At 45.1% G+C, this 15,072-nt stretch overlaps 1 protein-coding gene across 2 annotated transcripts in view; it reads right to left on the reverse strand.

The window, feature by feature from the left end:
* MGAT5 (alpha-1,6-mannosylglycoprotein 6-beta-N-acetylglucosaminyltransferase) overlaps positions 1 to 15,072 on the reverse strand; it is a 340,000-nt gene that overhangs the window by 283,919 nt on the left and 41,009 nt on the right. The window contains exon 2 of one of the 2 annotated variants that reach the window (XM_032856182.1): positions 11,191 to 11,240. The exons of the other annotated variant lie outside the window; for it this stretch is intronic. The gene's annotated coding sequence lies outside the window, so the exon portion shown is untranslated. The remainder of the gene's footprint in view (positions 1 to 11,190; positions 11,241 to 15,072) is intronic. 2 annotated transcript variants of the gene reach the window in all.

Raw genomic sequence — 15,072 nt, forward strand, 5'->3', positions numbered from 1 at the left:
GCTGGAGATGGGGGTGAATGGAAACCTCAGCTGGAAAAGAGGTACAGGGGGTTTCTGGTTATTGCTCACATTTTGTTTTGTATCGGAGTACCTTGACAATGCCATATTTGGCTGCAACAAGTCATCAAGCTGTACACTAGCAACGTGCACACTGCTCTTTTTGTATAAATCAACCAAGTTTTAAAACATCAGGGTGTAGGGTAAGATTTGTCTACTTTTGCAAAGACCCTGATAGGTCAGAAGTTCAATCCTGTGTGGCATTTCAAAGAGCACTGATTTTGAATGGACAGAAACCAGAACGACAGAAACAACTACATGCTTCTTTAGGTCCACTTTCATTCCCTTTCATTCATTTTTCCTGAAGATCTCAACCATCCTAATAGTAGAGTACCTACCATAGGGGACACTCAGGACAGATCACTATTTAAGTCTCTCTTCCATACAAGTAAATTGGTTCCAATAATGTGTACGCAATAATTGTTACCATATTCTTGAGTCATTCTTTATTTTTTTTTATTAACATATAATGTATTATTAGCCCCAGAAGTACAGGTCTGTGAATCACCAGGTTTACATACTTCACAGCACTTACCATAGCACATACCCTCCCCAATGTCCATAACCCCACCACCCTCTTCCAGCCCAGCAATCCTCAGTTTGTTTTGTGAGATTAAGAGTCTCTTATGGTTTGTCTCCCTCCCGATCCCATCTTGTTTCATTTATTCTTTTCCTACCCCCCAAACTACCCACGTTGCATCTCCACTTCCTCTTATCAGGGAGATCATATGATAATTGTCTTTCTCCGACTGACTTATTTCGCTAAGCATAATACCCTCTAGTTCCAACCACATCATGGCAAATGCATTCTTTAGCTTTTAAACCACTTTTTAAGAGAGAGAATGAGCACATGCAGCAGAGGGAAGAGGCAGAGGAAAAGAAAAGGGAGAAACAGAATCTTAAGCAGACTTTCACGACCCTGAGACCATGACCTGAGTCGAAATCAAGAATTGGATGCTTAACCAACTAAGCCACCCAAGTGCCCCAACAACCCTTAAAAAAAAAAAAAAAAAAAAAAAAAAAAAGTCAGTTTTTAAAGTGACTTCTAAAATTCAGTAAAATATTTCTTCTACAAAGTAAAATATACACTTACCAAACAACATTACACTTAGGAGTTCTCAGTCTCATGGTTTTAAATTTTAATTGCACATTAAAGTTCCAAAATGGTCACATAGAGTGACAGCATTGAAGAGCGTCCAGTTCCATTTTCTCATCCCCAACTGCACTATGGTTTATTGTCAAGCTCCGCGGAAACACAGGAATAGGTTGTATCACAGGGGATGGAGGCGTGAAACGCCTCCAGAGTAAACACCAACAATCCTGAATCCTGTTAGGAACCTGACTCTCCACCTGTGTAGCTTAGTCCATGTGCGTCAGGATCAATGGCAGGTGGGAAATTCTCTAAATTAATTTCCATGTAGAATACAATGTTTATTAAATGGTAGGGACAAGTGTGTACTAACCTTAAGTGTGGATATATATCTATTAACTTAGTCATATAGCATTATTCACAGCAGCAATTACTTAGAACTTAAACCAACAAGAGATTTTCCCAGGAAGTACTCTATCATTGGCTTTGTTTAGAACTGCCCACACATTGTGACAACAAAAAAGCAGACCAGACTTACTGAAGTGAGTTTCCTTGCTTTGGGTCTCTAGAGCTGTTATAGACCTGCAGCTGCACCTGGAGAGGACCACGCCCACTGCCCCACCTGTGAGCAGCAGCTGCCGCCCAGTCTGCGCTTGGAAATCAGGCAAACAAAAGCATTCTGAAGACACAAAATAAACACTGAAGTTCAAACACAAAAGCATTTGTATCTCCCATGTTAAGAGAGCCTTTACAGTTTACAGTGAGGGTGGGGAAGGGTGATGGCACTTCCGCACTATTGACTATGGGGCCAATACTATGCTGTGGGGCTGTCCTATGCATTGCATGGCATTTACCAGCACCCGGGGCCCTACCCACCACAGGGCCAGTAACATTCCCCCAGCTTTCCCCGGATACGTGCCAATGTCCCTGGCTCACCACCAGCTGAAAATCACCAGGGTGGAGGTTAGAACACCTTTGGGAAAGTACACAAGAATCAGGCACAGTGCTCGCCCTAGGGAAGGATCATTTTGTCTTGTTTGTTTTAACATCCTTTTAACTTTTTTTTTAAAGATTTAATTTATTCACTTGACAGAGAGAGAGCACAAGCAGGGGAGAGGCAGAAGCAGGCTCCCCAATGAGCAGGGAGTTGGAGATGGGGATCGATCCCAGGACCCTGGGATCACGACCTTAGCTGAAGGCAAACACTGAACTGACTGAGCCACCAAGGTGCCCCTCTCCTTTTAACTCTTTAACGAGTACATCTACTTTAAATACATGAAGAAAACTAAAGAGACAAGCCAAGAACAACGTTTAGACAAGAGTATACCACCAAGGAAATGCCAGCAGAACCCTCAAATTACTTTTCCTTCATATTTTATTTTCACATATGTCCCTAATGAACAGAAAACAAAACAAAACAAAACAAAACCATCTTTTCAGAAAGATCATCATGGCCAGGAAAGACTTTCTATAGACATGGAAACAAGCGGTCATTTTAAAGAAAGTCTTCCTGGTCCCTCCTCAGAATCACCTATTTTACGCACCATTCTAACTTTCCGTGATTTCTCTGGAACAAAGCAGAATCAAAGTGGCAAAGCTGAGTCTCCATGGCAAGGCAAGCATCCCATCCCCAGGGCCTCGCGAAGAGCCCTGCTTGATACTGCACGAAGAACGAGGGATCTAAAACCAGGAAGCCTGGGTTTCTGTCCTACCACTCTGTCCCACCTCGGGCCCCTGACCAAATCACAGCCTTCCGCATACCAGGTTTTATTTATGGAATGGAGGGGTGATGCACTTCACAGTGCTTCCGAGAATGAACTCATATGAAATATGCACAAGTTCTTATGCAGACATCAAATGTTATTGCCTTTATTGTGGGCTTATACATATCACGATCCCCCACCAGAGGTAACCCTTGGCTTTGCCAATAGGAGTTTAATCACTGAAAATGGCCCTGGCATTGGTTTCACCAGCATCGACAGCAGGTTCAAAAAGGGTGACAGTATCCAGACCTAAGAGTGATGGGGAGGGCTGTCTGGGTTCCGATCCTATGAGGCGACACCTGGGCAACTTTCTTCACTTCTACACACCTCAGTCTATCTACAAACTGGGGGTAACAGTAGTACAGTTGAGGGTCTTTATTTGCCATAGTTATGTTCTATAAAGTCACTGTGAACACCAAATTCAGGAAAGCTGAACCAGTGTTCCCAAGGGAAACAGAGGGATAGGTTCCTGTGAGCCTCTGGTCACAACACTTCTGTCAACCGATCAATTCCTAATCATGTGTTAGGTATTTCTGTTTTAAGACATCTTCTTTAATATAGATGGTTGACTCGTTAACCTTCAATTCCTATGCAGTGGTAGTCTAACTCATGCTTGAAGACCTTCCCTAACACACGCATATTCTCCACCAGGCACCTCTCTGCCTTCCTGCACTTCTGAACGCCAAGAAGCACTCTAACACTATGCTTAGGGGCCATTTTAAACCATAAAAATCACAAGAGGGAAGCTCAAAAAGGCCCCAGAAAGGGGGCGCTCATTAGACCACAAGGAAAGCACTCATCTACAGTGTGAGAAACAGGAAGGCAGAGAGCTGCCTTGTTGGACCTTGGCTGGGAATGTGCACATCCTGCCACGTGCATTCCCCTGCACTCTGCATACGTCTGTGAATGGCCGCAAAAACATACATTTTAACATGTAGCCTGAGACGCAAATATAGAACCTTCACATAATGAGAACTGACTGTGCCTGCCTCACAGAGCTGCTCGGAAAATTCAGTGAAGGGAGACAGATCAAGCCCTGAGAACTCGGCCATCATGGCATGCGGTGAGCATTCAGGGAGGTTAGCTGTTACGGTAGAATCCAGCAGGTCCAGAAAATATCACGTGGTGCAAAAAGCATTTAACAAAATGATGAAAAGGAACACAGGTGGTGACAGAGAAACAGGAGAAAATATGGCAAGGAGGCAAGAAACCAAAACTCTTAACATCTCTTTCCTAATGTGATCTCTTGCTTTATTCATTCTCCTTCCTTTCCACCGAGAGGTTATACTCCCTGGGCCAACTATCTACCTTTCCGTTCTCAAATGCATTCTCTGCATGCCCTGCCCTTTTTTGTGACATATCATAGGAAATCACATCTCCCAACCCCCCTTGCCATCTGGTTTCGGGTAGGGTAGGCCTCGGGGACATGTCAGCAGAAGCTGGGAGGGCGGGAACAAGGAGGAAGACAGTCTCTGACCACCTGATCTTCTCCACAGACACAGCTCTTCCCAGAGGGGCCCCCATGAGCTTTGTGATACCACCACCAACCCCGACCCTGCTGTAGCCTTGAGGCGGGGGGAACATCTTCCCATGGCTGCAGATCTCTGGGTGGACATATATTCTTCTTGGTAGCTCCCCTCCTCCAACCCCTACATGCTCACTCCTCTATAGTAGGTTCTCTGACAAAGGCCTGGTCCAGCTCTCCTGGTCACTCTAGTACACACAGGTTCCAGAAGGATGCTGTGCCCTGCGACTCTGCCAAGACCCTCCCTGACGCACACTCACCCGTTCCCTCCCACCACCTCTCCTCTCTTATTCAGACTCACTGGCTTCCCTGAATTGAAAGCAAATAAAGGCGTTTGCGGGACTTTGTGTGTTTTTAAATTCACTGCTGCAGGGGGAAAAAAAGTGCACATATAAAAATATTAGAGCTACTCCTGCTTTTTATCAAATTATATTACCTTGGCCACCTTTCCACATGGCCCACTGGCTGCCCCTGCACCCATGGCTTCCTTCTGCTTAAGTGCTACTTACTTTCTAAAGACTAAGCATTACTCTCAACTCATAAATACCTGGATTTAAAAACCTCCAAATGCGGCCTATGGCGCATAGCCAATATTCCCTTGTAGTCAACACTGGCCATTCCCAGCTGCTGACAGCAGCCTGCGTAATCACTATCCATGAACTGAGGGAACCTCCATTCTCTTTTCTTTCCATTGTTTCTCAGCCCAGTGCATGAAAATGTAATGCCTGGCCATCATCACAAGCAGGCATAAAAGAGGAATAAAAGAGTTCATGTGGATAAAAGAATGCAATAGTGCAACGACTCTGGTAAGTGAATGAGAAAATCAGGAGTTGGGGAAGCTATGGACAATGCTCGTGGCTCACTGAACCCACACTGTCTACCCCCTGGGACACATGACTAGACTGCATTTTCTGGAGAGATGCGGCCAGGTGATGGGAGTCTGAAACGACGGAATACGAATGGCAAGGGACTATCCACCGCCGGCCTGGCTAAAACCTCCTCCAGGCGGGATCCTATACCTGGTTCCCCCATTCCACAGGCTACCATGGACACCACCACAGGGTCAACTGGGGAGGGCCTAGATGGCCTCGCTCAGTAAAGGACTTCATGAAAGGAATCGTTACCTTACACCACCCCTACCCGGCTAAAACTATCAACTAGAGAAAACGCTGGGTGCTACCTGCCTGCACACACAGACCCACACACACATGCAGAGAGATCCGCTCGTTACAGAAGGTCATCAACGCAGGACACACAGCTTTTGAAGGAGCCAGTCAGATATTTATTTAAGGAGGCCTGGGGGCTATATGAAATAATCCCCAGCATGTCCTTCTAGAAAGATCTCTGAAAGGAAACCCATTTGGGTAGGACCCTCAGGAACAAGCACCTGTTCCTGGTCCCTCATTTCCTGGGAGGGAGAACAGTGCTGCGCCAACCAACTTTTACTTCATAGCATAAAAAAACAAGATGCAGAGAGGTCAGCGTGGGCCTCACAGAATAAGAGGCACAGAGCTCAGGTGCCTGGGTGGCTCAATCAGTTGGGCGTCTGACTCTTGATTTTGGCTCAGGTCATGATCTTGTGGCGGTAGGACTGAGCCCTATGTTGGGCTCTGTGCTCAATGGGGAGTCTGCCCGGAGAGTCTACCTCTCCCTCTGCCCCTCCCCCCACTCTCTCAAATAAATAAATCTTAAAAAAAAAAAGAAAAAAGCACCAAGAAAAGACCCACAAATCCTAAGTAAGTGTTACTCCAGATGGAGGGGGAGGATGGTCCAGAGAGAGGGGCCAGACCACAAAGTGTTTCCTCTATGGAGAGTAAGTACTCAACCTCATGGTAAACATTTTGGAAACTTTTATGCTAATGTGACAGGGTAATTTTCTGTCTTTGAATCCACTAGCATAACTAAAGCTTTGTATTCTTGACCACCTTGGTGGTTGTTTTTATTTATTTGACAGACAGATCACAAGTAGGCAGAGTCATTTATTTATTTATTTTTTTAATTTCACTTCCTGGTCATTTATTTGTATCGTGTCAACCCAGGATGGTTTAGAAGTTTTAAAAACCATTCTGTTCCTCCAATCACCCAGAATCCCCACACTCTTCAGCCAAATTCCCAAGGTTCCTGTACTGCCTTCCCCAATCCTTCCTGCCTCTCCTGGGTTCTCCTCCATCCTCCTGGTGAGGCAACTCCCTCACCCCACCCCAGCCCCGCCCCAGCTTCAAGGCAGTATCTTATTAGCTACAGGGTGGCAAACTCCCCAGCAGCCTTCCTGATACGTGAGCTGCCTCTGCGGATTCTTTTAAGCCACCGTGAGGCTCAGATCGAAATGAAGAGTTAAGTGGCCAATCATCCATCAACATAGCTAAAATAACGCAGGACTCCAGCCCCAGAAAATGGTCACGGTAAGAGAATAAATGACTGGAAACCTGTCAGTGGGCCTTACCCATGTTAATTAACCCAAACGAGAGCCTCAGCCTGCCCGACAGATGCTGTCCATCCATCACTCTAGGCCTGAGAGGCAAAATAAAATGGCCTTGGCCTCCCTCCTACACGGAGGTGGATGTTTGCAGAGAGATCACACACCAGCTTCAGGAGAAATGAGAAGTTCTTATCAGAATGAGTGCTCTGTGTGCGGCACCAAGTCTGCTGCCTTCGTCACGGGAAGGGCCCTGGATGTGGAGACAGCATTAGCTGTGCCAAGCAGTACCAGCGGAACTGCCCATTACAGGGAGTCCTGAACTGACTGCAGAGAGGGATTTAAACATGTATGCATCTCGGGGCATCTGGGTGGTTCAGTTGTTCAAGCAGCTGCCTTCAGCTCAGGTCATGATCTCGGGGTCCTGGGATGGAGGCCCACATCAGGCTCCCTGCTCAGCGGGGTGTCTGCTTCTCCCTCTGCCCCCCTCCCACTCACATGTTTTATCTCTCTCTCACAGGTAAATAAAATCCTTAAAATAAAGTAAAATAAGTATATATGCATCTCCTTGAAACTGAATGGAGAGAAAAACAGATTGATGGCAAGGATGGCCAGGACAGAACGACAGAATGAGCAAAGGAAACCACAGGTAAGGGGAGATCCAAAGAGCACCAACCATCCTCAGAGTGTGGGTGCACTGGGGCTCTGTGTGGGTCTAGGTTCCAGGCAGACCCCATGTTTAAAAAGTTCCAGGGGGGCTCCTGGGTGGCTCAACGGGTTAAAGCCTCTGCCTTTGACTCAGGTCATGATCCCAGGGTCCTGGGATCGAGCCCCACATTGGGCTCTCTGCGTGGCGGGGAGCCTGCTTCCTCCTCTCTCTCTGCCTGCCTCTCTGCCTACTTGTGATCTCTGTCAAATAAATAAATAAATAATCTTAAAAAAAATAAAAAATAAAATAAGAAGTTCCAGGGACAGAAGTACAGTAAATCCACTGTAAAACAAACATCTTTCACAGTTGATAAGACATCTGTCATTAGTGGCATCAGAAAAGGGACCCCTGAGATATGGAGGAAGGGCGGGGGGAGGGTAACATGAGCGAGTGTTTTAGTCAAGTCTCTGCACTTCTCTACATACCTGAAATATTTCACCATTTCATTTTTTTCAAATAAAATCAGAGAAAATATACATGCTGTTGTTTGGAAACCTCTTACTACAAACCGGGGATTCTGATTAAATCCGGCCAAAGCCAGACATACCTTGCGAAGACAACCGCTCTGCTCCTCTATGAGTGGCATGGTGACAAGACACATGGCTGCCCACAGCTCTGACCTCTGTCCCCATGGCCCTACCACCCCCTTCCCTCGGCCCAGGAGGGAAGTAGGTTTTTGTCTGCCATGCCTGTTCATTGGTACCGGGCAGTGGCTCTCCCGCAGGCAATCCTCCAGGCTCCCGGGCACCTGTCAGTTCAGAGAAAGAGGAACGAGAAGCCCATGTGCACCACAGGCAAAGGGCCAGGAAGGTGACACACATTGCTATGTTAACCATCTTCCCAAAGCCTGCTGCCCCTATTATGCTAGTTTAAAAGCTGGTTCCTGCCCCATTCCAGGCGAGCTAGCAGACAACGCATGGGACTCAGCTGCGCAGCACGCAGCCAAGTTCAGGCGCTGACATTTCCTAAGACATGACAAACGTCCTGGGAACCACAGAAGGAAATCTAAGCCCAGGCAGTGAAGGTGTTTCATTTTAATCGCATCTCACTGCCATCAAAGCCCCTGCCTCTTCTAAGATGACTCATCTCTGACGCCAACAGGAAAACATCATTAACTTTAAATCCCATAATCTGGATTTCATGATTAACATATTTCAATGTCTGTACTACTGGGATAAACACACACACACACACACAATGTCTTTACCTCAAATCTTTCCCTCTTTATACTCATTTACTCAGCTTACTGTGAGGCCACGGGCCACGTTCTGTGCTAGCCACTGGCGGTATGAAGACTAGGAAGGCCAGTCCTAGCCCTCAAGGAATTTACAATCTAAACAGACCCACAGTAAGTAAAAGCCATTTTGATTCTACTCTGCACCTTCTCTGGCAATATGTATTCACGAGATCTACTGGTGTGGCTCTGGTTTTATTTTCACCACCAACACTGCATCTTTCTCTTCTGGTCATGTCTCAAGAAATCAAAGTTAGAATCTGGTTCTTTGAAGTATTACGGCACCAAAAAACAAAACAAAACAAAACAAAAACAGGTATGGGATCTACCCACCCCTTCAAAAAAACCCTTTCTGACATCAATTTTCCTCTCTGATCACAGGCTCTGTGGTAATCAGAGTTCAAGAGTCATTAGTTCTTAGAAGCCAATATTCCTGACCTAAAAGGACTCCCATGGTCACGCAGAAACCTAAGCACAAAGCCAGAGCAACTTTCTCCTACTTAAGTCAAAAAGGAGATGCTGTGGGCGGAATGGTGACCTGCTGCCTCTCCCTCCAGGAAGACCCAACTATTTCCACACTGCTGGGGCTTGCCCCAGTGTATGCAGGCCACGTGCTGCAGACTCTGAAGGCTATTTAAGGGATTATCAGAAACGCAAACTCATCTGTGATATGGCTTTCAAGTTATAAATGTCAATGACAGCCAAGTCTGCTGTGTTGGGAACTCCTCCAACAACAGGTTGACAATAGCCCAATTCGAGGGCTCTGGAGGAGGCTGACAGACAGCTGCTCTTTCGTAGTTATTCTCAAAGGAGCCAAGAGGCCCCCTCCAAAGGCAGCTAGATATGGCATGCTCAAGAGGGAAGGTGACAACATATTTGGTGGCAGATAGACATAGCCCAGGAGTGCCACAAATGCCAACGCGTCTGTCTGCTCCGTGAAGGCTGTCAACCCCACACAGTGCAGAGCTGAGAGGAGGAGGTGGGGGCAGATACGGACACTAAAAAAAATAAAATTAAATTAAAAAATCGCAGCACAAGGAAAGGCAGAAAGACACAGATTTATCCTTCCCATAGCATATGCCATGGCAGCTGGGTATCAGGGACCATAGACCCAGATCCAGGTCTCCTCGAGGTCAGCCTGCTACCCACAGCTGCCATGCCTGGCAAATCTCAGTGGGCAGTGCGTGAACTTGCCCTATCTGTCAACAGTGAACTAACTGCCAAAACAGACTCCTGAAGATACACTGTTAAGTTGTGTAGTCCCCAAAATGAAGTCCCATTCTAATTAAGTGATGTGTGTACCCTATGGGGGTGTGGGGGAGGGAGAAGGATGGATTAAGTAGGCCTGTTCCATCTTAGACAAAATCCCATGTCCTCAGAAATTCAAACTCCCTTTGAGGTTCTGAAGGAGACATTTCTTGTTTCTCTGGTCTCTCCCAGCAGGACAAATTCTCAAGGTGACAGCTAGAGAGAAGCCGCTGATACAAGTCACACGGTCACATCATTTTCTGGCTCTAACTTTAAGGCCTTTATTCACATCAGACATCTGTCTGTTTGTGAGTTGCTGGGGTAGCTTTTTTTTTTCCCCTGGGGTATTTTTTTTTTCCTGTGATGTTGTTAGAGACAAAGTTTGTTCAAAGACCCACATACATAAAAGAAACAGGAATTAGCAATGTTTAAAGTTTCATTCTGTAAGCCTCATACCCTTGACACCCAAATCCTAGCAGGCTGCGAAATCTGGATACTCTGCTCCCAAGTTAACAACTCATTTACCAAGGTAACTCTCAAGGGTAGCTTGGGCGGGGACTTTAGGCACTATGGACTATTCAGATGATTCAAATAAAGAAGTACTTAGCAAATTTCTTCCTCCATAAAAATACGTCCTTAACTGAGGACTTAGGAAAATGTACTTCTTGAGTTCCTTGATACACAGTTCAGAGACTGTGCAGTCTTTGGCAATCACGCTCTTCGTCGGTCTTACTTATATTCACCTCATGATCCTCTGTGTGAGATTTCCGTTGGGCTGCCCTGAAGGAATCAGCCATTCTTTGGAAGGGAATCATACTAAATAAAGTCGTGTTTGATCATGATTGAATAAAGCAATAAATGGCCTTCTGCTCCAGTCACTTTACTAATTTTAGACAGATAAAATATCCTTGCCCAATTGTCCCAAAAGATTAAACCCCACCAGGCCTTCACCAGAGAGCTGAAGATGTCCCCTGAGGATTGGGATGGCACTGGGAGAGGCACCCCTCAGCCCTTTGGGACTAGGGGTCCGTATTTAGACTCTTCCAAATGCCAACATCTGACTCAACTATTGGAACTTCTCCCTCCCAAGGGCAAATATCCTGGGTCTATGCTAAGCCACATGGATATCTGCTTACGTCAATACTTACATGACCTAATGGATCCTTCTCCAATGTCCTCTTTAGAACAGTAATCACTCCTGAAACCACAAGGACAAAGACATTTTTAAGTTTCTCCTTTTTAACAACTTGATCTATTGCAAAAAGGCTGACAAAGATCATCTACGGACTTTGCCTCTCCCGTTTTGCAACCCAACTGCCTTTTGATGTAGTCTCCCAAAAAGAAACAACCTAAAAACAGCTAGTTGGGAGGCCCTATCACTTCAACACCCAAAGGCATTACCAATAATAATAATAATAATAATAATAATAAAAAAATAAACTATTATCTCATGTGTTAAGATTCAAATCCAACCATTATTAGTTTAGCAGGAGTAAGGCTACGTTTGGCAAAGATGGAGCTTCTGCACAAAACTTCTCTTTGTTGCAAGTCTCAGGAGGCACTAAATCCAAGCTTTTACCAATTCTAATGCTTCCCGGACTAGATTGCATTAATATACACACACAGTTCCAAGTATATGTATACACACAATTTGAAAAACAGATAGCTCTATCACAAAAAACTAAGGAGTTTTCAAGAGGAGATAAACCCAATTGAATTGCAAGCCTGTTCACTCATATGTAACAGATTACTTGTGGCAACTTCACCTTGAAGAATAAATTTTTTTAAAAAAGAGTGAAAGCATTTTAGAAACAGATCTACTATATGCTTCTGATAAAGCTAGTGTCTTCCCTCTAAAATACTCCTTTATAAAAGAAAAGGGGGGAACATGTCCTTTAATAGATCTATTCAGCATGTTTCTGATACTCCTGGAATTTATCATCAGAGAATTATAAAACTGAGAGTTTGGGAGGGAGTGGGGGAGGCAAGGAGAGAGGGGGGAAAGCAGGAGGGAGGAAAAAAATAACAACCATGTTGCACCGACCCATGTCCAAGCTGACTGCCCAAAGTATTCTTAAGACTAACCGACTACTGAAGGACCTCACAGCAGAACATGCACCATGTCCTGCTAGGAAATGTCGGAGTTTTGTCACTTTTTAAATATAAACAAGTCAATTCCCTCTCTACGTGGTCTATAGCATTCAACTACCCTTTGCAGCAGGAACATCTGCGTCCCAGTCAATGGTCTGAGCAGTAACGGGGCCGCGCCCTGGGGCAACTGGGGAGAGGGGGTTCCACCTGCAGCCCTTCCAAACCCACTGACTCCATCCAGCAGTCTTGCCTCACAGACTTTTACTCAAGAAGGATGGAAGGTTAGAAAGAATTCAGTCAATGCCAGGGACCACACGGCCCCCTCTTTATACCAGCCTCCCATCTGGACACAGCTCTGAGGTGAAGGAATGGTTTCTGGAAGCACAATATTGTGACAGAAAAAACCTGCTAACTCCACCAAGTCCCGTCATCGAGATCTATTTTAAGAAAACAATCCCAAGCATTTTGGTCAGTATTGAAACCCTTTCATTCACAGGTATTGGTGTGGGCTAACAAAACAAATACCTTGTGCCTCAGACCTAAATGACACAGGCAGACTTTCAGTGCTTTTACCCTCTACTCTAGGTTTTCTTCAACATCTCAAGTGGTGCATTACACGGCAATTTTCTGACTGAGTGCTGGGATCAAGCAGTAAGATGGTAAGATTCAAAAAATGTTCAAGATGTGCCCTCCGCCCCACCCCCACCTCCCCAAAATTTCAACTTCACCTCCCCCCCATGCTTTCAAATCTCCATTTTTTTCTTCAATGATACTCCTATTAAATAAGAACTCAATCTTGATTTCCCCAGAAGCATCAGACCAGCTAGTCTCCAAGTCATCTGAGAACTACTGCATTACCCTCGGCTCTATCATTAGCAAAATTCATGGTCGCCATGAAACCAAAAGGCCATTCGTGTCTATCCTCAGCAAAGCTTTAATGTTCAACTCATCTTAAGTATCATTTCCTGAGGAGCCAAATATATAACATTAATGAAAATTTGCAACCACTTTTAGCCACGTCTCTAGACCAAGAAAACACTGAAGGAAGCCCTTTCTCCTTCCTCATTTTCAAAACAGCACCACTTGCTAAGATTTCACCCAAAAGTTTATTTTTTGGGGATTAATAGGCTCTCTCACACTCTTCTTGAGCTTATCCTTTTCTTTCCTCTTAATTACACCTCATCTATGAAAGCATTTATAAAGCATCACGGGAATTCAATTCAATCTACAAAGAATAAGGCAGAGATCACGGGGGCTGGTCAGTAAAAACGTAGCCAGGAAAAACTGGAATCCCATTTTCAACCAATATTTTAGCCCTTTGTTATTTGGGAGAAAAGATATTGTAAGTGGCCCAGAAGCAAAATAGCCTACTTGACCAGCTCTGAACTCTAGGGTGGCATTCTGTGAAGAATCTGTGTTAGACTTTCTTGCTTCGCATGTTCAAGGACCATCTCTGCGGTACCTCCTCTAGATCCAATGACAGAGGACGATGGCGGCCAATTTCAGACGTGGGGGTCTCACACCTCCTCACTCCTCATGCCCGTCTACACCAGAAGCTGTCGGACTGATCCCCATCTCAGATTTACATTCAAGTTTTTCACTCTCTTATTCCCTATGGACCCTCTCTCCAGAGAATCTCAGAATCTTGATGCCAAACAACCATGGACATAGCTCAAAGCAGTCTCTCCCTCTCTCATTTTCTAGAACCTAGTAAAGCAAAGTGCCTCATGGATAGCACTGAAGCTGTCCTGTAGACTTACTCCTGTGAGAAAATAGCTAGAAGGGAGCGTAGAGCCCTGCTCAAAGTAACTTCATGCCTACAAAAATAATTTCAAATGATTAAGACCACCTACTGGTACATGTGAGAAACAAATCATGAGCATGTTTATAAGCTTTAAGTCATTTGATCTTTCTTATCAAATAACAGAGAGTCACATAAAAAAAAAAAAAACCATAATTGCAATACTGGCCTCAGATGGTTTTCATCTTATGTGGGGCAGACTAGCTCAATTCATCACACAGTGAAATTCTGTCCCGTTACAAAGATCCTCGACCTCAGAACCTACACAACCTTAAATACGTTTGGTTGCAACATACTTCAAAACCTCCTAGCATCTTTCCAATTCAGCGAGGCTTCTCATCACACTGCCATTGAAAGTTTCCCAAAATAGAGTCAAATCTAAATCTGCCCCACATTGCTCATGCTGCCTGGACTCAAATAGAGAAGTCCAACTCTCACAAGCTGTGTGAGGACAACCCAGTGCCTCTCCCAGCCCCCATCCTCTTGTGTCTGAAACAAAGGGGATCACGGTGCCTCCTTCCAAGGATGGCGGTGGGATTCACACAAGCTAACACTACACAGCCAGAAGCACAGCCAGCACCCTGGAGAGGCAGCAAGCCCTCCACCAACAGGGGTGATTGTCACTGCTGTGGCTGCTACTGCTAGAACAGGACAGTGAATTAGTAGGATAATAAAAGACCATCTTAGAGCCAGTTGGAAGCCTAGAATCACAGCCACTGGTAATGCGTGATACATTACAGTTTCATCTTGTGAACAGCCATTTTGCCAGGCAGGTGTGACTATGACAACGATGTGGTGGCTTGGGACTTGGAATACCCTTAGCTAAAATGACTGTTCTCCTACAGATGGTCCCCACGTAAAGGGAGGGTTTGACTGACAAGTAAGGGAAAAAAAAATTCCCACCTTGCAACTTGAGAATTCATCACTAACTTGAATTCTCAAGACACTGGTATCCATCAAAGTCTATCCAAGATTTTACCAAGACAGGAGGACAGCGGGCTAAGAGAACCAGGAGACCACTTCTCTAGGTTAGCATCTGCTATTCATGTTCCCTCACAATGTCACGAAGAGCAGATGCCCTTGATGAAGCTTGCACACCACCCCAAAGACCAATTTGTATTTTCATCAAGATTATTTT

The sequence above is a fragment of the Lontra canadensis genome, unplaced genomic scaffold, assembly GCF_010015895.1.
Source record: "Lontra canadensis isolate GAN:19392208 unplaced genomic scaffold, GSC_riverotter_1.0 scaffold11, whole genome shotgun sequence".
Classification (NCBI taxonomy): domain Eukaryota; kingdom Metazoa; phylum Chordata; class Mammalia; order Carnivora; family Mustelidae; genus Lontra; species Lontra canadensis.